Source organism: Panthera tigris, chromosome C1 (genome assembly GCF_018350195.1).
Source record: "Panthera tigris isolate Pti1 chromosome C1, P.tigris_Pti1_mat1.1, whole genome shotgun sequence".
NCBI classification, from domain to species: domain Eukaryota; kingdom Metazoa; phylum Chordata; class Mammalia; order Carnivora; family Felidae; genus Panthera; species Panthera tigris.
The window spans coordinates 203,907,337-203,933,502 of NC_056667.1; the positions used below are offsets into that span (position 1 = coordinate 203,907,337).

Here is a 26,166-nt window from a genome sequence, read left to right on the forward strand (position 1 = left end):
TTGATTGTAAGCTACGTGTGAGTAGGAACTATGTCTTGTTCTCCATTAGAACCCGTAGCCAACCCAGGACCGAGTACAAATTGGGTGCTCTACAAATGTTTATTCAACAAATAAATGAGTGAATGGCAAATTGACTCCAAGCTACCCTGCTTCAGCCCACCCCAAATAATTCCTCTGTATGAAATTCTGTAGGCTCAATAAATTTAACCTATTTTCGTGAGGCCAGGCCTCAAAGATCTACCCTAGCAGACTTCTCCACCTCACATGTAGCTGCTCTATCTATGCATGGGGGGAAAAAAACTCTCAATTGCACAGTGGAGCTAATTTTCCTCTGTGTCTTAATTTTAAAATCTTAATCCAAGCTAATGCTGGATTGTTTTATTTGATTTTTTTTAACATTTTATTTATTTTTTTGAGAGAGAGAGAGAGAGAGACAGAGCACAAGTGGGGGAGGGGTAGAGAGAGAAGGAGACACAGAAACCTAAGCAGGCTTCAGGCTCTGAGGGGTCAGGACGGAGCCCTATGCGGGGCTCGAACCCATGAACCATGAGATCAAGACTGGAGCTGGAGTCCAGCGCTTAACTGACTGAGCCACCCAGGCGCCCCTAAGGTTGGCTTGTTTTAAATAAATAAAGACAGAGGTGTTTAACATCAAAGGGAAGGTGTTCTCTTCAACCACACCTGTAGCCTATTCTTTGAAGCTACTTTTATACACACAAAAATGAACAGCCACCGTAGGATTCCATGTGAGCATAATTCAACTACAACTTTCTTGAAATAAAACACACGGCTGAAGAAGGTGACCAACATTAACTAACAGAGTGCTCACTCCCAACCTTGAGAAACCCAAAGGAAACAGTGGTGGTTCTGGCTCTGGAGCAGTTGCCCTGAACCGTGAGGGAGGTGTCTTTCTAGGAGGAGTGCCGCACCTCCGGCCTGCGGGAGCCAAGGACCTTTCAGAGAACCTGGCTGGTGAGCTGGCCCCAAAGTCCCCGGTTTGCAAGCTGCTGCCCAAAGGTCACCGGTGTCCACAAGCCAATGGATGTGTTCAAGATGATACAGACAGCAGCCGAGCCTCCCTCCCAGAATTGTCCGGGAGGCAGGGACCCTCATTACTAGACCTCTCTCAGCTTAATACCACCAGCAGTACAGGCAGGAAGCACAGCTCTTGGGCTCCTCTTGTTCCACCTCTGCCCATGCACCGCAACAAAGCCCCAGTCTTAGGACAGAGAGAAACCCATGCCTCCCACACCCGGACGCAGGCTGCACCCTGGTCGAGAGGGACCTCCTGCTCCAACCCTGTCAAAACCACCTCTGTCCCCTGTGACTATCAGAATGGGACCACGTGGCCAGTGTGTGGCTTCTCCTCCCCCATCTCGCTGCCAGCCTCCTGGGGTCCCCAGTGGACCCTCCAGTCCCACCAAGGAAGGGGTCGGTCCCTGAGCTGCCACAGAGGCCACCTAGGGCCTCTCCCTCGCTATAGAGTAATCGGCTACCTCCCCCAGTCCAGGACTCTCGCGGTCAGGGAGTACCACGCCCACCCCCTCACCCATGATCCTAAATGGTTCCAGAGATGCTCCGCCTTCCCCACTGCCATGCCGAATGCATGGGTCAGAACCCCTGAGCCGAGGCAAGCCCCCATCACGCCTCCCTCGAGGACGCCAGCTGGGCCAGCCCCGCCTCCTCCGCCGCCACCACCACTGAGGAATGGCCACAGCGATTCTATTGCCACTGTCGTTCTTTCTTGGATGATTTTGATTCAAAGTATTCTTCCCATCTAGTGGAAGACTTTCCTGCTCCAGAAGAATATAAAGACTTTCAGAGAACGTATCCCAGCAAAACAAACCCAGCTGCCCGTAGAGCCTCGCCTCTGCCACCCATTCTCAGGGGAAGCCTGGCTTGGTCCTGTGCCTCAGGAGGAGAATGGACCTTCCCCTCCTCTGCCCAAATGGTCCCTTCCATTCCCTTGAAACCTGCATGACAGCTCCTGACTGGGTGCTTCTCCAGTGCAACCCACCCCCTAGCCAGCAAGCGTCCTCCCCACTCACCTCCACCTATGCATTCCGCCTCTACACTTGGTGATCGGACTCTTTATATTTAAAGACAGTAGGATCTCAAACCCTGCATGCATCCCTCCTCTTGCAAGCCCTGCTAGCCAACTCGGGGGAAAGCTTCCATGTCTCCTGCTTTCTTCTTGAGGAAAGGTGCCTCGTTGTGATGAATGAACTCCTTGTTGGCGCAGGGTGGAGAATGTTACTCCTACCTTCTCCTACCCACAGTGGCGGGAGCTTGGGGGGTATATTCTATTTCATCATTTAGGAGGTTGGGAAGGCCAGGACTTTTGGAGGGGGGTACATTTTTTTGTGAAATAGGAAAGGTATTTGCAGAGAAGCGATCTGTTTTAAAGGTCAAGTTTCTAGAAAGGGCAAAGAAACGGGCCTGCTTTCTTTTTAGGGTATTTTGGTTTTGCTCTCAGCCCACCCCACGCCACCCCCCGAGGGAGAAGTTGGATATTATAAACACTAAACACTAATCAGTTGAACTAAACCTCTAATAAAAAGAGAGGGTAGAAAAAATTGTGGATTTTTTTTTTTTTTTAAAGACACGGTTATTTGGTGAGGGGGAGCAGGGGGTATCAGATGCTCCTTCACTTAAATTCCCACTCGGAAAACAGGTAGTGAATGCCCGCCGGACATGTTTGTGTCGGTCAATTCCCTGACCAAAATATTCTATGAGAGTTTTAAACTAGGATAAAACACAGTCAACAACCCAATGGTACACGTTAATTACCCGTAATACCGTTGTCTCTCAAAGAACCCGCAAAGGTTCAAAATGGCACAAGAGTGACTGAAGGATCTCCCCCCCTCCTGGATTCCTTGCCTCTCTGGCAGTCAGAGTGGCTCCCCAAGTCCTATAGGTGTGGAGGATCTGCTGATGGAGTTCTTTCTCCAGGTAGTCGGCATGGTCTTCTCAGCAGCTGGTTCCAAACGAGACACCAAATAAAGGTTTCTTCCAAGTCCATGGTATCATCTCCCAAAACCCAGGGCCCTGCGATGTCCCTTGGGAATAAGTATCTGTAGGGAGAAGAAAGAGCAGTGCCCCTTCCTCTGGCGTGACTGGCAACTTTTGCTCTTATCTCTGAGTCTCTCAATGATCACGATCACGATCGCGTCTGGGCAAAATCATCTTAGCAGAGGGCCAAGTCTTGGTGTCTTCCCCAAGCAGGGCTCACCCATCCAGAGCTCTTTAATTCTGAAAGCGGTTCAGATGACTGCCTACCTTAAGCCGCCTGATCACTGTAAAAACAGCATCTCTCTCCTCCCCAGCGCTTACACTTGCATTGGGCTCTGCAGGCAGATTAAGAGCAGGTGCAAAGAAACAATGATCACTTTAGATTTTCCTGAATTTTGATTACAAATTTGAAACTCAATACTCGCTGTAACTTTTTAAGGGGTGCATGTGGAAGGCGAACACTTTTAGCAAACAGAGGCCATGACCCTTATCTGTTTGCATAATGCTGATCACACTGACTGTTAACTGGGTGCCCATAATCAATCAAATTCTAAAACACATGAATTCTCTTCTAGTCAGCAATACTTTCTTCTTAAGGTTTCAGGCTATGACAGACACAGCGTCTGGAGATGATAAACTGTATGTGAGTCTGTCTCTGGACTATAACTATTTCAGAGTCTGCTAACAATACTTGCCAAGTTAGATGGGGTAGGGTGGAGAGTGGAAGCAAGTTGTACATTATCCTAATAGATTAAGAAAATATAATCCCATTTGGATCATTTCCTGGGCCTCCATCCAAACCATGAGATAGCTTTGCTAATCATTAAAATGTACAGGGAGAGGGTGGGCTTTTTTTTTTTTTCATAACTATATTGCATTTCTAAAGGGCACTGTATTCATTTCCTTATGAGGGTAATCTAATCAGAAAAATAATTGATTCAAAGGATGATTGTTCTATAAACAAACTTGCCATTGTTTTAGACGGTAAGAGCAACCCTCATGCCATTTCATATTTCTACCTTATACATGTACACTAATGAATACTTATTTTCAGGAAATCTCTTTACATATTTTAATTGTTTCTTCACTACTTCAACAAATTTTGGTCACCCTGTAGGTAGGGTCAGGTTCATAAAGACAAGGGCAACTAAGGTTTGAAAAAGAGTAACTGATGTTTGGAAAAACTAGAAATGCAACTAAAAGTCAAGTGAACATGTTATATATGCCCTGAGCCAGCAGAATATAAACTGATTATCCATTAGCATAACATTAATTTATCATGCGTGCTCATTAAACAATAACAACAATATGGGGGTGATTCACCAGGATGCCCTTTAGGTTACTACATTATTTTCATTTCTTATTTATGTGTCAACAAGTCCTAGAGTCAATGACAAATAGGTGTGTTGGTTACATTACTAATGTCATACAAAGACTGTTAGAGTTACAACACGGAATCAAAACACCCATGCTTTCAGGCAAAAGAATTCTTAATAAACACATTTTGGTTGTTAATTTCTAGTAATCCTATTCATTCTGTATGAGGAATAATTACATTCAATGAATATCTATCTCTGCCTGCTAGCTTTCCTAAACTGTGCCAACACCTGGGCAAACCACTAAATTATGTTGTTTAAATATGTTTGGGAATTCATTATCCCAAATAAACGGTTACTATTTTAAGATTTAGATGAAGAACTATTTTATATCGCTGTTTCAAAAAAAGCTTTCTCCTGTTTACAGGTATTTTTTTTTTTTTTACAGGCAGATTCTGAATTAGTTTGATTTTTCAAGACTGGAGGGGGTTCTGGACAGAGAAAGGGAGCAAAGTTATGAAGACGAATTAGGTATTAGGAACCGCGTTGTCTGAATTGTTTTATTTCATCTTCAAAACAACCCATGAACTAAATAATAGTATCCCTATTTTATGGATGACCAAAAGAAAATGAGGCTCTGAACATTAAAACACCATGTCCAAAGTCATGCAGCTAATATGTGGTAGACCATTCAGTGCCATCAGATATGAAAACTATGTGAGACTCTGTGCCATGAAACTGCAGTCTCTGAAATGGTACATTAGTTAAAATACTGATCAGTAAATTGGACAGTCAAAGCACCTTTCCTCATACAGACAAGGTTGACTGCACAGCGGGCTTTCTTATTTCTGCGGCTTGGCCATTAACCTAGCCTGTAAGCTCCTTGAGACTGTGGACTTACATTTCTTTGTTGACTCCAAAGTATCCACCATGGACACTCAATAAATGTTTCTGTATATATTAGTCAGACACTTTCTGATTAAGAAAAGTGACTGAAATTCAACTAAGATAAGTTATACACACACACACACAGAAGGAAGAACAGAAAAAATGTAGGGGCGGATTTAACTGCAGGCCCAGGTTCAAGGACCTCGAAAAACACAACGTGTCTCATCATTTCTACTTTCCATGTGGAGAGCATGATGGCCACCAGCACCACAGGGGACACATTCCTTTAGCTACCAAGTCCCAGCAGCAGAGGACACCCTCCCTAATAGCTTAGGTTCACAATCCCAGGAAAGACTCCAATTTCCCTCGCTTGTGCCATGTACCTATCTCTGAACTGATCGCTCTGTCCAGGCAGAAGAAGTACTTTAATTAGGTCCATTTCTGGAGTGAGGGATGCTGCTTCGAAGGTTCCCGTAAGAGTCAGTTGCCAGAAATGAGGACCAATTCCCAAAAAGAAAGGAGACAGATCAGGGAGGAGACTGGAAAGCAGACATCGATTACTGCCTTGCATTGAACTTTAAAAGTAAGCTTTGAGAGGGTTTATTCCAACCTTCCAGTAAGACATTGAACATGTCTTACTCAATATACATGTAAAATACCTGAGGTCCAGAGAGAAAAAGGGGCTTTCCCATGGTCACACAATCTGATAAGCTCAGAACTGTATGCTGAACTACCTCTGATTTGATTAGATTTGAAAAGGGGCACCAGGGAAAATGTTGAATGCTGAAGGACCATCACGGCCTTCTTGTAAGTCAACAATATTGGTTATGTCCTGGAGCTTCTTTCCAGTAGGGCTGCAAAATGCAAGAGGTCTCCAAGAAAGCAAGTTGCTAGATAAAAAAGAATGCTAAGATGTCCTCCAAAGACCATTCTCAAACCAATTCAACCTGGCACTGGGAAGGCTATAATAAAAATGAAAACAATAACAAGGTGTGAAGATGCAGAAGGCCTGCACATTTGTGCATTGCTGATGGAAACCTAAAATGGTACAGCTGCTTGTGCACGAATATTCATAGCAGTATTATTCATAATAACCAAAAAGTAGAAACCACCCAAATGTCCATTAACTGACTAATGGATAAACAAATATGGTATATACATGCAAGGGACCATTATTCAGCTATAAAAAGGAATGAAGCACTGGTCCGTGCCACAACATGAACGAACCTTGAAAATCCTATGCTACTTCTTTTAATGTTTATTTTTGAGAGAGAAAGAAAGACAGAATGTGAGTGGGGGAGGGGCAAAGAGAGAAGGAGACACAGAATCTGAAGCAGGCTCCAGGCTCCGAGCTGTTAGCACAGAGCCTAATACAGGGCTCGATCTCACAAACCATGAGATCATGACCTGAGCCAAAGTCAGATGGTTAACTGAGCCAGCCAGGCACCCCAATTATATGATTCTATTTGTATTAAATGTCCACAGTAGACAAATTCATTGAGACAGAAAGTAGGTTAGTGGTTGCCAGAGGATTAGGGAAGGGAGGAATTTGGTGGTACAGGTTTTTTTTTTGGGGGGGGGGTGGAAATGTTCTAGAATTAGTCAATGGTTGCACAACTTTGTGAATATAATAAAACCCGCTGAATTTTGAAATAAATAAATCCATGCACATCTATACACATAAATTTCCACTTGGAGCATACTTATTAAGGGCCTGCCATGTGCTAAATTTTTATTACCAGCTGGAGATACAGATACAAACAAAACAACCATGGCTCTGGCCCCCTGTGGGCAGTCATTTTCTCTAAGCTCTGAACTGTCAGCACAGAGCCTGACGCGGGGCTCGAACTCACAAACCGCGGGATCATGACCTGCACCGAAGCGGGACGCTTAACCGACTGAGCCACCCAGGCACCCCTCCCCATGGGTGGTCTTAAAGAAGTGTGTTTAGTTTACTAAAGAAGAACACAAGGAATAATAGCAACAAAGAACAAAGGGGTTGCGTTGGTTAAGAGACATTGACAAAAATTTCCTTTAGAAACCAGACCGAAGATTTAAATCAGACATGCGTTACCTCCGTTGCTTTATCTGATCTTCAAGAGAGAAAACCCAAAGGAGGGTATATTAATGAGTGGGTTATAGCTGCAGGAAACCGAGGCTCAGTGTCATGGGATCTGAGCTATCATGCAATTCACACTGCAGAATTCTCCCACTGAGGAACACTGACCCCTCTCCCTCTAGACGGCATTGCCTGCATGAGAAATGGGCAGCTCCTATCACACTGGAGAGAGCCTCCAGCAGAAAACAGTATGTACAGAAACTGCCCACCACAGCTACAAATAAACTTAGAAATCGGCCAGGAGGATATGGACAGACATTTAACAACTGTTAGAGAAAACATTCATCAAAAATCTGTGTATATGCTAAGTGAAGTAGGTCAGACAGAGAAAGATACATACCATATGATTTCACTGATATGTGGAATCTAAAACTAAAATAAAGGAACAAACAAACAAAGGAAAAAACAAATCGACTTTTAAATACAGAGCATAAACTGGTGACTGCCAGAGAGAAAGTGGGGATGGGCGTGGGGGAGAGGAGTGAAAAAGGTGAAGGGGATTAAGAGGTACAAACTTTCAGTTATAAAACAAATAAGTCACGGAAATGAAAAGAACAGCATAGGGAATATAGTCAATAAAGAAAAAATCTGTGTACAATCTCTTCTACCCTATTAGTTTTGCCAATAAAAAACCCACTGTTTGCACTGGGAACTTCCATCCACAATGGCAGCATACTAAACTGGCAGACCCAATCTCTAGGAGATAAAGTGTGTTCAAATATTTGCCTCATAAACTCCAAATCTATAAGGTGATAGCAAATAAGCATTGCGATATTAACATTCTAGACTAAACTCCAATCTGCAAGTAATGGATAATCTCCCTTCGCATCCACACTACCAAGCTTTCATGAAGATGAGTATGTGTCATCCTCAAATTTTCTTAACATAGTAAACCTCCCACTTTTGAGATTGCTTTGCATATTTCTGGCATATCTTTCAAAGACTCACTTCACTTACCAGAATCAAGTCAGGGGCATATTTACTTAAAAGCCTAATGAATAAAAGAAATAGATACATTTGACCTTTGAAAATGGAAAGCCCGAACGAGGCCATACCTGTGTGACCCTGTATTCTGGCTCCGAGTGAGGACACGAGGAGGAAGGATCATTTAGAAGGTACGGGCTGATAAAACAGGGGATAAAAATAGGAGGTCAAAAGACATCTTTGTGAATACAGACATTTTTTAAATATATAATTTATTTATTGTAGTTTTAAGAAGTTTGTGATATTCTGATGCTACAAAGAAATGGCACAGAGGAGACGCCTTTGTTTTCGAAAGCCCTCAGGGACAAAAATTGCTTGTTTCTTGTCTGCAGTACGCCTGCAGAAACGCAGGAAATATTCAGCCTGGAATAGTAAGTGTTGACATTACTGGGCTGAGCTACAGACCAGGGAGGAGGGGCTTGAAGAGCAACGAACAGTAACCGAGGCAAAATCCATGAATCTCTACAGTAGACCTGATGTTGTGAGCTGTCAGATGAATAAGATTCAATCAACATCTATTGAGCACTTGCTACTTACCCATCATTGCTTCCAGCTAAGGACAATCCTGAAGAAGTTTAAATCAAATCCTAGTTCCAGGTCTCACAGAGCTCATTAGCTAGTAGAAGGCACAAAATGAATGTGAGTAACACAGAACAGAGGGCACTTTTGTTAATTATAAGCCCAAGCTTGGTTTTCACAGTTTTGGAAGCTCATTTGAGATGACAGAGATCTCAGATGTGCCAAGATGAATTATGCCAGCTTTGTATCTATAATTTTCATTTCCTGTGCTTTGCTGCTAACGAACTACTCTTCTGATAGCCACACTCTTTCCTTAAGTATTAAATGCATCTAGTTGAGTTGCAGTGTGGACAACGCGAAGCCCTTGGTGTTGGGGATTAGACAGCCCAGGCTTGAATCCTTTTATCTCTGAGTGACCTTGAGTGTGACCTAATCACTCTGAGACTCTCTGACCACATTTAAAAGTTGCACATTAAAAGAGAGACCTATTAACAGACGTTTGGAGTGATTAAATGATTTAATACTTGTAAAGTGCCAGTGCTCGTGCCTAGCATCTAGTGGGTGTTAAATGGAATAGTTGTGTCCCTGATGTTGCTGACATTGTGTCAGTCCAGTGTTGGTGGCCTTGAAGCCACAGGCACGGTCTTGTTTCCATCATCTCTGAGTTCTTGAGGACACCTTGCTTTTGTTTTCAAGTATCAACAATAGCGGACTGCAGTGGTCAGCTTGGACGGCCTTAACAAAATTCCAGACGAGGTGGCTTAAAGACAGAAATTTATTTTCTCACGGCTCTGGAAGCTAGAAAGTCTAAGACCAGTTTCCATAAAGGCTCAGTTTCTGGTGAGTCTCTCTTCCTGATTTTTAGACAGTCTCCTTCTCACTGTGTCCCCACATGGCCTTTCCTCTGTGCACACAGGAGAGAGACAGAAAGCTCTCTGGTGTCTCTTCTTACAAGGACACTCTTTCTAGGGGCACCTGGTGGCTCAGTCAGTTAAGCGTCTGGCTTTGGCTCAGGTCATGATCTCATGGTTCGTGGGTTCGAGCCCTGCATCAGGCTCTGTGCTGACAGCTCAGAGCCTGGAGCCTGCTTCAGATTCTGCGTCTCCCTCTCTCCCTGCCCGTCCTCCACTCCCGCTCTCTTTCTGTCTCTCAAAAACAAATAAACATTAAAAACAAATTTAAAAAAAAAGGATACTCATTCTGTTGGATCAGGACTCCACCCTTCTGGCCTCAATTAACCTTTAGAGGCTACATCCTCAAATAGAGCTACAAGGGGGGTCAGAGCTTCAACATGAATTCTGAGGGGATACAAACATTCAGTCTATAACCCAGACTCTCAACAAACCCAAATTTCCTTACCATCCCAGACTCTAAATTCATTTCCATTCGATCTTCCCTGGAGGACCTTGAACGGCAAAAATCAGCGGACGGGAAACAGGATGCATTGGTGGATCTATCGATCGGTTGTATTGAGCCACCTAAACTAAATATTTTCTAAAATGGTGGTCCCTTCACAAACAGGAACTACCTTGACTTCCTGAAAAGGGAGACTCAGTGTTTAGCAACTGTGAGGAAATACCATATTGCAGTTTCATAAGAATACAGTACTTTCTTTTTGTCTGTCAGTGTTATCTAAGGTTATTAACTTATTTTTTAAAACCACTTTCTCCCTTCTTCAATATAATCATTAACACACACCATCATCATCACCATTATCATCATTGTTATCAAGTGTGTCTCACCACTCTTTCTTCAGAAAATCTAAAAGCACCTTAGGAACACTGTCTCCTTTATCTTGACAACTTCCCTGCCAGTCAAGTGGAGGACAGAAAAACTTGACAGATATATTTAGAACTCTGCATCCCAAAGCAACAGAATATACTTTCTTCTCGAGTGCACATGGAACATTCTCCAAGATAGATCACATACTGGGTCACAAAACAGCCCCTCATAAGTAAACAAGAATTGAGATCATACCATGCATACTTTCAGACCACAATGCTATGAAGCTTGAAATCAACCACAGGAAAACGTCTGGAAAACCTCCAAAAGCATGGAGGTTAAAGAACACCCTACTAAAGAATGAGTGGGTCAACCAGGCAATTAGAGAAGAAATTAAAAAATATATGGAAACAAACGAAAATGAAAATACAACAATCCAAATGCTTTGGGATGCAGCGAAGGCAGTCCTGAGAGGAAAATACATTGCAATCCAGGCCTATCTCAAGAAACAAGAAAAATCCCAAATAGAAAATCTAACAGCACACCTAAAGGAAATAGAAGCAAAACAGCAAAGACAGCCTAAATCCAGCAGAAGAACAGAAATAATAAAGATCAGAGCAGAAATAAACAACATAGAATCTAAAAGAACTGTAGAGCAGATCAATGAAACCAAGAGTGGTTTTTTGAAAAAAATAAACAAAATTGATAAACCTCTGGCCAGGCTTCTCAAAAAGAAAAGGGAGATGACTCAAATAGATAAAATCATGAATGACAATGGAATTATTACAACCAATCCCTCAGAGATACAAGCAATTATCAGGGAATACTATGAAAAATTATATGCCAACAAACTGGACAACCTGGAAGAAATGGACAAATTCCTAAACACCCACACGCTTCCAAAACTCAATCAGGAGGAAATAGAAAGCTTGAACAGACCCATAACCAGCGAAGAAATTGAATCAGTCATCAAAAATCTCCCAACAAATAAGAGTCCAGGACCAGATGGCTTCCCAGGGGAGTTCTACCAGACGTTTAAAGCAGAGATAATACCTATCCTTCTCAAGCTATTCCAAAAAATACAAAGGGAAGGAAAACTTCCAGACTCATTCTATGAAGCCAGTATTACTTTGATTCCTAAACCAGACCGAGACCCAGTAAAAAAAGAGAACTACAGGCCAATATCTCTGATGAATATGGATGCAAAAATTCTCAATAAGATACTAGCAAATTGAATTCAACAGCATATAAAAAGAATTATTCACCATGATCAAGTGGGATTCATTCCTGGGATGCAGGACTGGTTCAACATTCGCAAATCAATCAACGTGATACATCACATTAATAAAAGAAAAGATAAGAACCATATGATCCTGTCAATCGATGCAGAAAAGGCCTTTGACAAAATTCAGCAACTTTCTTAATAAAAACCCTCGAGAAAGTCGGGATAGAAGGAACATACTTAAAGATCATAAAAGCCATTTATGAAAAGCCCACAGCTAACATCAACCTCAATGGGGAAAAACTGAGAGCTTTTTCCCTGAGATCAGGAACACGACAGGAATGTCCACTCTCACCGCTGTTGTTTCACATAGTGTTGGAAGTTCTAGCATCAGCAATCAGACAACAAAAGGAAATCAAAGGCATCAAAATTGGCAAAGATGAAGTTAAGCTTTCACTTTTTGCAGATGACATGATATTATACATGGAAAATCTGATAGACTCCACCAAAAGTCTGCTAGAACTGATACATGAATTTAGCAAAGTTGCAGGATACAAAATCAATGTACAGAAATCAGTTACATTCTTATACACTAATAAGGAAGCAACAGAAAGACAAATAAAGAAACTGATCCCATTCACAATTGCACCAAGAAGCATAAAATACCTAGGGATAAATCTAACCAAAGATGTACAAGATCTGTATGCTGAAAACTATAGAAAGCTTATGAAGGAAATTGAAGAAGATATAAAGAAATGGAAAAACATTCCGTGCTTATGGATTTGAAGAATAAATGTTGTCAAAATGTCAATACTACCCAAAGCTATCTACACATTCAGTGCAATCCCAATCAAAATTGCACCAGCATTCTTCTCAAAACTAGAACAAGCAATCCTAAAATTCATATGGAAACACAAAAGGCCCCGAATAGCCAAAGTAATTTTGAAGAAGAAGACCAAAGCAGGAGGCATCACAATCCAAGACTTTAGCCTCTACTACAAAGCTGTAATCATCAAGACAGCATGGTATGGGCACAAAAACAGACACAGAGACCAATGGAATAGAATAGAAACCCCAGAACTAGACCCACAAACGTATGGCCAACTCATCTTTGACAAAGCAGGAAAGAACATCCAGTGGAAAAAAGACAGTCTCTTTAACAAATGGTGCTGGGAGAACTGGACAGCAACATGCAGAAGGTTGAAACTAGACCACTTTCTCACACCATTCATAAAAATAAACTCAAAATGGATAAAGGACCTGAATGTGAGACAGGAAACCATCAAAACCCTAGAGGAGAAAGCAGGAAAAGACCTCTCTGACCTCAGCCGTGGCAATTTCTTACTTGACACATCCTCAAAGGCAAGGGAATTAAAAGCAAAAATGAACTACTGGGACCTTATGAAGATAAAAAGCTTCTGCACAGCAAAGGAAACAACCAACAAAACTAAAAGGCAACCAATGGAATGGGAAAAGATATTTGCAAATGACATATCGGACAAAGGGCTAGTATCTAAAATCTATAAAGAGCTCACCAAACTCCACACCCAAAAAACAAATAACCCAGTGAAGAAATGGGCAGAAAACATGAATAGACACTTCTCTAAAGAAGACATCCGGATGGCCAACAGGCACATGAAAAGATGCTCAATGTTGCTCCTCATCAGGGAAATACAAATCAAAACCACACTCAGATATCACCTCACGCCAGTCAGAGTGGCCAAAATGAACAAATCAGGAGACTAGATGCTGGAGAGGATGTGGAGAAACAGGAACCCTCTTGCACTGTTGGTGGGAATGCAAATTGGTGCAGCCGCTCTGGAAAGCAGTGTGGAGGTTCCTCAGAAAATCAAAAATAGATCTATCCTATGACCCAGCAATAGCACTGCTAGGAATTTACCCAAGGGATACAGGAGTGCTGATGCACAGGGGCACTTGTACCCCAATGTTTATAGCAGCACTCTCAACAATAGCCAAATTATGGAAAGAGCCTAAATGTCCATCAACTGATGAATGGATAAAGAAATTGTGGTTTATATACACAATGGAGTACTACGTGGCAATGAGAAAGAACAAAATATGGCCCTTTGTAGCCACGTGGATGGAACTGGAGAGTGTGATGCTAAGTGAAATAAGCCATACAGAGAAAGACAGATACCATATATTTTCACTCTTTTGTGGATCCTGAGAAACTTAACAGAAGACCATGGGGGAGGGGAAAGAAAAAAAAATAAGAAGTTAGAGTGGGAGAGAGCCAAAGCATAAGAGACTGTTAAAAACTGAGAACAAACTGAGGGTTGATGGGGGGTGGGAGGGCGGGGAGGGTGGGTGATGAGTATTGAGGAGGGCATCTTTTGGGATGAACACTGAGTGTTGTATAGAAACCAATTTGACAATAAATTTCATATATTGAAAAAAAAAGAAAAGAAAAACTTGACCATGTAAACCTGAAGGAGAATGCGGTTGGCGGTCTCAATGGGGTGCTCCTTCCATTATGTTGAATCCCTGGGACAAAAGGACACTTTTTTTTTTAGGTTGGAAAGTGGTCAACATGACAATATGAAGCAGCTGATGAACAAATTATGAATAAGCAAATTAATAAATAAAAGGAAACAAAGCCATAAAGAAACATGATGTGCCTATTGTGAATTGATATGCATATCATGTGATCTGAGGCGCTAAAAGCTATAGGGCTGGAAGCATTTCCTGCGACCATTTTATTCTGTGCCGCATAGAAAATTGTTCCCCATGAAGAGCTAGACTTTTGTGCCCAAGATATCAAGATATTCCTATAGTGCTACTGAGAATGTATGAGCAGATCTTCAAAGCATCTATCAGTCATACTTACTTCGCTTGTCTTCTTGAGAACTAAGATTAAGGAAGACCTTAGAGAGCATTTCTATTTAGTTGTTGCTCTGATATTAGGAGCAGAAAAGGAAGAAAAGGTGGCAGAGTGACAGAATAAATAAATGTCATCAGGGTTTAAAATGCTATTTTTTCCAGAACATTCTCTCTGTCTCTCTTTCTCTTGTTAACAAAGCTAATGGTTTTTGGAAAAGTCTTTGCAAGGGTGACCCACTACAATGAAGGAATTCAGGAAATATTAAAGAATAAAAATAAATGAGTATTTGAATGTAAAGTATGCATGTGGCATTAAGTCATTTCAGGCAGTTGATCAGGCGTTTTAAAAATACAACACCTTGGGGCACCTGGGTGGCTCGGTCGGTTAAGCGTCCGACTTCGGCTCAGGTCATGATCTCACCGTCGGTGAGTTCGAGCCCCGCGTCGGGCTCTGTGCTGACAGCTCAGAGCCTGGAGCCTGTTTCAGATTCTGTGCCTCCCTCTCTCTCTGCCCCTCCCCTGTTCACGCTCTGTCTCTCTCTGTCTCAAAAATAAACGTTAAAAAAAAAATTAAAAGTAAAATACAACTACTTTCGTAGATACGAGAAAACCCTATCATTTAAGTCACCATCTCCAGCACCTTCACCCTGTGGGCTGTTCTTGAAATGAAAGCACTATGTTGAATACAATAACAGACGGAAATGAGAAGACAAGACATCTGGGTCTGACTGTCGAGTCTATTTGATGGTTGTGTGACTTTAGGTGCACTGATACTCTCTGGGCCTCAGTGTCCTCAGCCATCAAACAGGGGTAATGCGCACAGCGTTTGTGAGAAGAAATGGAAGAGGCAGTTGAAGACAGTTCATACCAAAACAATCCAAAGTAAGCTGCCAGCCTCTTTTGGATATTAACTCCATGACAATTTGTTTTCTCATCACTAGCAAAATTTGATGGTACCTATGGTTCCTTCTCTCACCTATTGACATGGCTTTGGTGTTAAAAAGCTGTATCCATCGTGAAAGCCACAGTGGATCCATCCTGTAAATTACCAGACTCCTCTCTGGTCCTTTTCTGCGAAAACCAGGCCATCCTACCAAGGCGCCTGCATTGATAGGACCAAGGATAGGAGCGTGAGCCAGGGACAGGCCAATAAAGCAGTATCACATCACGTGGTGGCTGAGGGGACCAATCAGATTCCTCCTTGCTTGAGGAGGTGGGAGATAGGAGGCAGAGACCATCAGGACACCTTGAGAGGTTCAGAGAGAGCCCAGGCTGTTCAGTGCCCCTGCAGACCTAGCTCAGTCTGCCAAGCCGCGAGCCCTAGCAGCAATCCTGTCAACCCAGATAGAGAGACCTTTAAAAATCCACCTGTTTTGTGACAGCACCTTTATATAATTTGCACCAAGCCTCGTTATATACCAACTATAGCCTAGGAGAGACTACAGCATGGCTTAGAATTAGAACCGAAGGGTTGAGATTCTTCTCAATAAACCCCCTTTCCTAAGACTTCTCTGCCTCGTTTACGTACATCCCTGGGGATATAAAGCAAAGTAAGGCTGGGGTAGGTATGCCACATTATCCATATGTTCAATAAATGTGTATTAAACTTCTGATCTGGATACACAAATAAAGAAAACAAAGATTCCTTGTTCTCCCAGACCTTGCGTTCTACCTAAGGAGACAGTCAATAAATAACTAGGTTTAAAAAAAACCACATTTTTAAAGTTGGAAAGGGGGAGAAAGCTTCCCACCCAGGGATGGGAAATTTTCTTAGCGTGTTGGTTTTACCATAAATACTGTGTGCGAGGGTGGGGGAATTTTTGTATGAAAACTAAAGGCAGTATTATATAGTATTATACAAATATCTAACGACTGTTTAGGATAAAACATGCGCCTTCAAAGACTTGGAGAGGAGAAGGGACAGTGACGGTCTACAGGAGGCTGAGTTCCAGATTCCTGAGGGAGAACATTTACTCTCCGCTGTAATTAACAGTAATTTGATGAGGATTTGGGGAAACACCGACTGATGATTTCTTGAGTACACCTTCGTTCCGTTCAATCAAATGAACCTAAGACAAAACGTACACCCAAGTCATTGCTTCAAACCACCTATTTTGTCCTATTGTGTTTGTGAGACTTTGCTTTTTTTTTTAACGAGTGCTCCTGAATTATTCCTTCTAAGTGACAAAAATTCAGTACTTGCTCAGTGTAACCAAGGTGTCATGGGGTCACCCTGCCATTTAAAATCTTTATAAGATGATTTTCAACTACCAACTCACATCCTGTGGGAAGTCCAAAGTTCTCACGGGGAATATTTCAAAATTATAGAAATCGCATTACTCCTTAGTCACCTCTGATTCCAGTGTCCAACTTGTGTCCATTTCTCTCTCCGTACTTTGTGTCTAGGACTGTACCTTTTTCCTTTTCAAGGGGGCTTCTCTTTACTGCACTCCTCTCCTCTCAATACAAACACACTCTATCCTACTCATAAAAGATGGCCCCTGGAGACAGAAACTTACTGGGGAAGAAGAAATAATGCAACAGAAAGGTTCAGCAGACAATTTAAAATTGGGTATTTCTTTTTTTCTATCCTTTAACTAGTGCTGTAATAATGACTGTCAACTTGGGGTTCAAATTTTCACAAAATTGGCCCAGTAGCCCATAGTTTCCCTTCCTACCCCATAATAGCTGATTAGCTCTCCGTGACCCACTCCCTCCATCAACTCCTTTCTTTGAAGTTTAGCTGTGTTTCTATTGCCTCCGTCCAATCTCTTCCCGAAAACCCAACCTTCCACTTCCAATCACTTTATCAAGGCATTTATTTCTCCAAATACAATCCTTCCCTTGAAGGAAAGAAATCGCCAGTCAGGAAACTACGTTAGTAACTTCCCTATGTAAAGAAACTCTGAAAAACTAAGCTCTTTCAGACAAAATTGTGAGCACCTCAGTGTATTCCCTCGTTGTTTCTGCACAGGTAGAAAAGCATGATGAACCTACACCAGCAGGAGCACCATTATGGCATTTTAGTAATGGACAGTCCGGTATTATCCTACCATATTTCTTCAGCTAACCAAAGAAAATGGAATGCCAATGCATTTTTGCCAAGATTTGGTTTGGCCCAGCTCAAAACCAAGGGCAATTTCAAAGCTGGGCTTCCTGTGCTAAGAGGCATTCTCAACAAACAAATGACTCAGCTCTGGCCACAATCTTTTAGCCGGTGCCTGGGCTCAGGAAGCCTAGGGACACGGTGTGAAATTGAAAATAAAGAGTAAGTGTGTCTGTTCGGCAAAATATATATTAAAAAAAAAAAAAAAAAAAAAACTGGCATCTTTTCCGAGCAGAGCCTTGGTATGAGCCGGCTAGAAAAATGGCACTTCCATATATATTTAGATTTCACTCTCTGTGAGATTCAGTTTACCCTTGACACGAGTATGAATATGTGTGCACACACCTGCCAGCGGATACCCACTTGATGCCAGGAGAACTAGGAACCCTTTCTGCTGCTCACACCGGAGGAAGCTCTCAAAGAGACGAAACGTAAATGTTCACACCACCTCTACTGTGGCATGAGACCCAGGGCATCAAAGATCATCAATCCAGTCCTAGCGGAGCCTCCAGGGCAGTATTTTAGACTCATTTAGCTCTCACTCGAGGAAAAGACAGATGAGGGAAGAAATCCTGGAGAGAGATCACTCGTTGGTTAGGAGAAGCATTTCCAAAAGATGGATGAAACTGAGGGAAGCCGCCTTCCAGAGGAAAACACCTTAGCGCAGAGGAAGAAAGGAATACTGGCTTTGTTTTGGTAGGGGCTCAGTTGCCCTCACTGTTTTCCCCACCTGTGTTCTTATTCCTTTTGACTTCCCCTGCTCCACCAAAAAGCCAATGAGAGAGCCAAGGAACCATCTGGGGGCAGTGCACCATAGAGGACAAGGAACAAGGCAGTAAAGAGAAGTGGGTTCTACCCCCAATTCCCCACTCTGCTGGGCCCAGGAAGGAAGCAGCCCTCCCCAGTGGACACCACCAGGAGTGATGAGCTAAAACTAGTGAACCGAATTAAGCAGTATCCCCTACAGAGCTAGGAGCCATGAGATAGTGGATGAGGTGTGGACGAGCAGCTACCAGATGACTCAGGAGAGACAAGAGTCCAGCTGCTGCATTGTCCAATATGTACCCATGGAGGTGACTCCTGAAGGGAGCTCGCAGTGTGGACGCCTGACTTACTCCTGCAGAAGAATAGAACAGCATTTGGCACTTCGGGTATGCCAGCAAAACAGCTTGGAGGCAAGGACATTGTATCCTGGTAATGTTAAATAAAAGGCAAGAACTATTCTTTCTCTACATTTTTACCTAAGGCATATCCAGGTCAGGAAAAGAAATGTGAGCCCTTTGGGAGATGCAGTTTTGGAGTTGAACTCTTGAAGGTATTTTAGAAGTAAGTGCTAGCTACGACTTGTAATGATATTAATTTCTCACAGTAAGTCGAGTGTTTTCCAACTTAAAGGGGACTAACATTGGGGTGCCTGGCTGGCTCAGTCGGGAGAGTGTGCGACCCTTCATCTGGGGGTCGTGAGTTGGAGCCCCCTGTTGGACAGAGATTATTTTATAAATAAATGAATAAATAGCTAAATATCAAAGGGACTAACATTGACAAAAGTGTATTGCTTTGAGAATGCATGGGTCTAGCAAAAGTAAAAATGACGACTTTGTTCACTGGGGACACGCTGAGGGGAGACTCCCACTCCCTTATATCACCTGCTGTCCCTTCCTTGGCACCACACAGGAGGGGGCGTCCAACATTTTAATCCACATCACACACTCTTTTTGACTCTTTAGACAGAACCTGATTAATAATTGAGTTGTAGATAGTGAGTTCATGCCTTCAGTAATCAAAGCCTATTTCTAACTGCTCTGAAAAGGAAATAACTAGAGAGCTTTTGTTGAAAGTGACATCACTGAACTAGAATTATTTCTAGCATGCAGGAGTACAACAAGAGGCATTTTGTCAACTATGTATGGCAGAGCAGTAATTCATTAAGTAGTCCAGGACTTTGCGAGCATATTGTAATGGTTAACTTTATGTCTCAACTTGGCTAGGCTGCTGTACACAGATATTTGTATTAAACACGATTCTAGATATTTCTGTGAGTGTATATTTTTTGGATGAAATTAACACGTAAATCAGTAGACCCTGAGTAAAGCAGATTACCCCCATAATGCGGGGCGAGCTTCATCTAATCGATTGAGGACCTTAATAGAAAAAAGACTGATATACCTATATCTATATCAATATAAATATAGATATCTTCTATTGGTTTTGTTTCTCTAGAGAACACTTATACAGATATGAAGAATATCCTGCACCATGTTTATTTTATTGATAAAAATCTACTCTCACTTTTTATTTAATGGAGAAAAGTCGTTTTATAAATCAAAGGTTATGCCAGTTTATAACTGCAGTGGTTTTTCCAAACACCTGCTGACCCTTTCTTGTTTATGGACACTCTTGAAAGAAGATAGAAATGCCCCGCCCCACCTTCCATGAGCCACACGATCAGTAAATAATCCCTTGATCAAAACCAAACGTCCAATTGGTGCTCAAGAAATGTCACATAATTAGGTGGAAAATCAACAAGAGTAACCCACCTGCACAGGATGAGGCTGGGGATCTGACAGAATAGAGAGACAAAGCTGGTGACGTTGATCACAGTCTACATGGTGAGGGGGAAGGGCACAGGACTCAGAGCAGATTCCACCAGATTCCACCGTGTTCCTGCCAGCATAATGACAAGGAAGCACCAAGTGCCTTAGCTTACCACCGTTACTTTACTGCCAGTAAATCACAGAAACCTCCGAAGGCATTGCCTTCAAACCTTAAAGATAAAAGACAAACCTCTTACCTTGGGCACTCTTTACCCACATGAAAATCCCTAATGGCTTAGCTCAAAAGCCAGAGGTACCTGAAAGGAGGGAGAGCTATCCATCCATGAATCACTGATGTTCCTACCAACTTTGTCAGCCTGAAAAATTTCACTGGTATGTAAGAAATTCAGAAGAAACACTAGAGTTGTTTTCAGTACATTTCCTTATAAGAAAAAATCTACAATTTATAATACAAACTAAATCAGGAGTTATTTTTCTCAAAAGCATTGATTTCCAGATTTTTTTGGCTAATGCAGTCCGATAAATGTCACTTAAACTATTTGCCAAAATGTGCAAAATGACTGAATTAAGGTAGAGTTGAACAAATATGTATTTCAAGAAATAAAATGTCTAAGTATGCAGCCCCAACCAGGAATATTTATTTATAAATTATATTCTTGCAATACTTACCAGTATGTCGCATTACAAAACAAATAACGAAGGTGGAGTATTTTGAAGGATAAACTTAAGGATGAATTTATAAAGATCAAGTATTTCCTTTCTTTATTCCAATAGATGGTCTTGTTCAGACCCCACCTGAGGACACTTGCCACGGAGGGAACCTGTTCGGTTTCTGTCTGTCTGAGATTTCTGTCTGTCTGAGCTCCTATCTACCACTAATCCACTCGCAATACAAAAGCGATCATCTGATTTGAGCTTGCTACGTTCAAATCCATCCAATGTGGCCTCAGCTATCTTTATAAAAAATTGTCCCAGAAATCCCTTTGTAATAGTGATATAATAAAAATCTCTGACTTTTCTCCCTTATATGTTTCCAGGGAAAGTGCTATCAAGCTCTCAAGAGGCCACTTCAGTATTTCCTTGAAACCTAGTTCCTTATCTCTCTGTTCAGAACACTTATCTTTGGTGCTTTTTTTTTTTAATAGCACATTGTGTTCTACTTTTGTGGATTTATTTTGTTTTCATTCTGTCTCCCTCAGTACAATTTAAACTTCCAAGGGCAGGCACAATGTCTTCTGTGCTTCTCATTCTCCTGCACACAGCGGATGATCTTTAGAGCCATGTTTACTCGGTTTTTCAGAGAAGGAGAATAATTCATGATCTCACTGTGGCCAGAGAAAACAAAATAACTTTAATGGTGTCAGACAAATTGTGGTGGCCTTTATTCAGAATGCATTCTCTTGAAAGGCCGGCTTGCTACAAATACATGCCAGGGACCAGATGAACAATGAGATCAACAAGGCTCATGACACAGGGATCTACAAAATCTGCCTACCGCCGCCCTCCAGGGGGGAGGAAAAAGACTGCAATCCCAGAATCGCAGAAATCCAAGCATCCCAGAAGACTCTGAGGAAGAACAGTGTGCCCTCAATCCGTGTCACTTCAAACACGGGATGCACCTGACCGCCATTCCCCAAATGGAAGGTCAGACCTGTGAACTATCCTTATGTGAGGACTGTGAAGGTCTGAAGACCTTCCTGATCCACAAATTGACATTCAGGTTATTCAGAACAAAAAAATCACGACCAAATAGAGTATTGTTGGTCATTTCTCCATTGAAGTAATCGGCTATTTACAGTAAAAGATGAAGCATATTGAACAAAAGCATTACACCACGAAGGACCATGAAATTAGTTAATTTCAACAGAAACACCAAATCTCAGAGCTGGAAGGGAATTTCTCTGCCCAATCCCTTCGTTTATTTCAAATCTTTTTGTTTTCTTGATGAGGAAGCTGAGAATGAACCAGTTTTTCTGAGAGTCAAAGAAAGCTAATGGAAGAGTCAATATTAGATTCAGGGCAGAAAAACACAGCGCCAACACCCACTAATTCATTTCACATACGGACCTTGAGTTTTTAAAGCACATCACTGTTAAATTGCTAGGAGAAAAAAAATGTCAGAAGAAATGTGTTGATTTTCCAAGTCATTTTAATACCTAGACTCATATTTAAATTTAATTTTTAATTGTAAAAGTATTACATTTGTGGTAGCATGTTATACCACAACAGGATTGCATTTAAAAAAAAAAAATTGAACCTGGGGGCGCCTGGGTGGCTCAGTTGGCTAAGCATCCGACTTCGGCCCAGGTCATGATCTCACAGTTTGTGGGTTCGAGCCCCGCATCGGGCTCTGTGCTGACAGCTTGGAGCCTGTTTCGGATCCTGTGTCTCCCTCTCTCTCTGCCCCTCCCCAGCTCATGCTCGCTCTCTGTCCCTGTTAAAAATAAATAAACTTAAAAAAAATTAAAAAAAAAAAATTCGAACCCAAGATAGTCACTGTAAACAGCGACACCTGTATATCAAGTATTTTTCTTTGTTAGCCTGGTACACACACACACACACACACACACACACACACACACACATTTATATAATGCATATATGTATTTTTTGTTTCAAAATGGGTACATACTAAGCATACTGGTCAGTCATTTTCTTTTTTCACCTAACAACAAATCATAGACATCTTCTCTTAGCTGCATGCATAGATCTGCTTCATTCTTTTTAATAACGACATCACGTTTCATGGTACATATGTATTATTATTTATTCTCCTATGAGAGAAAAGTAGGGCATTTCCAATTAGTTACTCTTAGAGAAAATGCTGCCCTAACCATGTAAATTCCACTGCTTTTATTATAATGGTATTTCTTCAGGCCAAATATCAAAAAGTGGGATTACCAGGTCTTAGAATTATTTTAACAGGACTTAAAACAGGTGGCTTTTTTGGGAGGAAATTTTTCCCGTGCATTGAAGTAAAACTTTTTTTTTAAGTTTTTTTTTTTTAATTTATTTTGAGAAAGAGAGGGAGCGCTGTGTGAGCAAGGGAGGGGCAGAACAAGAAGGAGAGAGAGGATTCCAAGCACACTCCACACTGTCAGGGCAGAGCCCGACATGGGGCTCAATCTTATGAACCATGAGACATGATCTAAAGTGAAATCAAGAGGGAGACACTTAACTGACAGAGCCACCCAGGTGCCCTAAAGTAAAACTTTTAAGAATTTACTACTGCTGGATCTGATTGCACTATTCTCTTGTCTTCTGACGCCACTTTTAAGATCACTTGATTATAAGGTTGCCTTTTTTCCCATTAATTTTGAAAACCAATGTAATGCGAGAAAAACGAGTACATGTTAATGCATATTTATCACCCAAATACATATTTATTGTGTAAGTCTTTGGAGACACTTCCATTTTAAACTGACCTAGTTGTGACCTTTGAAATTAAAATTTACATTTGATATACAACAATTTTGTATCATAGACCACAAGACGAAAGAGTTGGAAAGTATCAAAATTATCATATTTAGTGATTTCAAGTGACCCTGTCCTTCTTCACCATCTATTCGTTTCTTGATATTTCCCGGGCATCCCAACCACTAAATTTTCAATCTTTCACCTGTGCCATGGGTAAGAGATACCAAGACAGCACTTCTGTTCAAATACACCGCAGAAAAGACTTTATCTGGTCCAACGAATTCTTTGCAGGATTTAAAATTGGAAGAAAAAAAAAAAAACTTTAGCATGAGGAAAGAGAAAAAACTAACATTTATCACAGCACCTGCATGTGTGGGGCTCTCTCCGTCCATCGTATCTTTCATTTTTCTCAAGCCACCCTGCCAGAGGGGAGCCGTCTGAGCCTCCTAAATGGAAACCTAGATTGTTCCGGAAGCTGCCACAATGGGTAAGTGATGGATAGGGAAGGCAATCCCAGGTCTTCTGAACCTAAAAGCTGTGCTCATTCCATTCCCAGAACTGCCTCCGTAATTGTCAATCTAGTCACACCACCCTGCACAGCTGAGAGAAGAGTCCAAGGCGTGTGAGTGACTTTCCGAAGGCCACATTGCTAGCTACACTTCTGACCGCTGATTCAACATTCTTTCCACAGCCCTGCTGAGGTTAGTGAGCTTTTGCAACTGGCATGAAATCCGACTAACTCTGAATATTCAGATGGATCTCTTTCTCTTCATACTGCTTCAGAGTGACTGTTCCTGTCCATCTTGAGGGGCTGGGCTTCTGATGTGGGGGTGAGCAAATTCAGTCTAGTTCCTTCCTTCTCTCCCTCCACTGGATGAGCACAAGCTAGAATGGCATTTTGCATGCTCCTTACCACTGTTACTGAAAAACTGAAAACCTGGTAATATCTAATCTTAAATCCACACATGGCTAGAGAGAAAGGACACGGCCAACAGCCATGGAATGTCTGCCATTGTCCAGATACACCAAGGAGCTGGAATTGTATTTTAACAATCAGGATGGAAATATGACTGTCATTTCCAGTGATGGGCAGAGGCGTCCCAGCAGTGGCCTCTTGGACAGGCACTGTGGACCCCAGTGTCGTTGAAAATATTCTCAAACTCTTCGCAGTTAAAGCAATGACCAATATTTTCTGGAACTTTCTAAATGGGCTTTCTCAGGGAAACTTCATGTTTCATAAGGATTGTATAAACAACCACCGAATGAATGGCATCATCCTCAGGGTCCCGTCAGTGTGATTTTATCTTCAGTTAGTTACTAGGTTTGAATTGCAGCACTGTCTGCATTAGATATTCAACCTGCATTGTTTCTTTCTTTACCAGGAATTCATGGACTATGAGAGGGCTTTATTTTATTTACACGGCTCATCAACATGCACAAAACTAAGTGGGTTTAAGTAGGATTGACTATAACACTTAGAGAAACTGACTAACTGGCTCTCTCTCTCCACTTAAAGGCATCGCTTCGAAAATTGTACACGACTTCCTCAGCACCCTGGACATGAAAATTAAGGTAGTCCTGTTTTGTCTACATATCCAAGGAAGTCAAGTAAAAATAAATAAATTTAACTTCTACAAATATTTTCTAGAACTCCCTCCATGTGACAAAATCTGTTTTGAATTTTCTGCTTCAATAAAAATAGCAATTTATCTGTTTTTTTTTTTTTTTTTACAGGAAAGCAACAACCTATGTGGGAATAAATAAGTCAGGCTATGTACCTGGTAACTCTTTTTATTAGAGCTTTTGGAAGAATTATTCAGAGAACTTTGGCTTTAGGGACTCTGTTCTCATTGTCTTTCTTCCCACATGGAAAAATCTGAAAGATACTCACGGAAGATTGACTAGGGCCAATTTTCTATGGGCAAAAACAACAACAACACCAATATTTCAGGGTCTGCAGAAACATGGCATTCTCTTGCCTTGAAAAGATTGTTAGAAATCATTGCATTTTAATGAATTCAAAATAACGCAAGAGATTTGGGGGCTGTTTAGCTTCTGAATGTGCAGAGATAAATCAGATTTTTCATAACTTATATTTGAGTAAAATAGATCTGATACCATCCCTCTGAAGACCCACAGGAAGAAGAGGCACAAGGTAGCTGGTGATCTTTTCATCACGGTCCTGGCAGACTCCTGGTTTCCAGACAGTTTCAGCTGTCATAGTTGCTTAGAGTTTACTGAGCTGTTTTTAGTTACTCATTCAAATATTCATAAGAAGTGAGGACTGCATTTTGCTGTCTGGTAACAACTTCATTTTCGGCTCACACTAAGCTTGTCCTTGTGGATTGCTTCTTTCGACCCACATTGGGCTTTATGCAGTCACATGGCCTTTCAAGGATAATGGAGTTTCCTTGGGAGTAAGCAAAGGAAGTGTGTTCCATCTTTTATCTTTGCTCGGCTGGATG

At 41.7% G+C, this 26,166-nt stretch overlaps 1 pseudogene; it reads left to right on the top strand.

The window, feature by feature from the left end:
- The first annotated feature begins 787 nt into the window (after positions 1–787).
- On the top strand, positions 788–1,982 carry LOC102960542 (annotated as a pseudogene).
- The last annotated feature ends 24,184 nt before the right edge of the window (positions 1,983–26,166 follow it).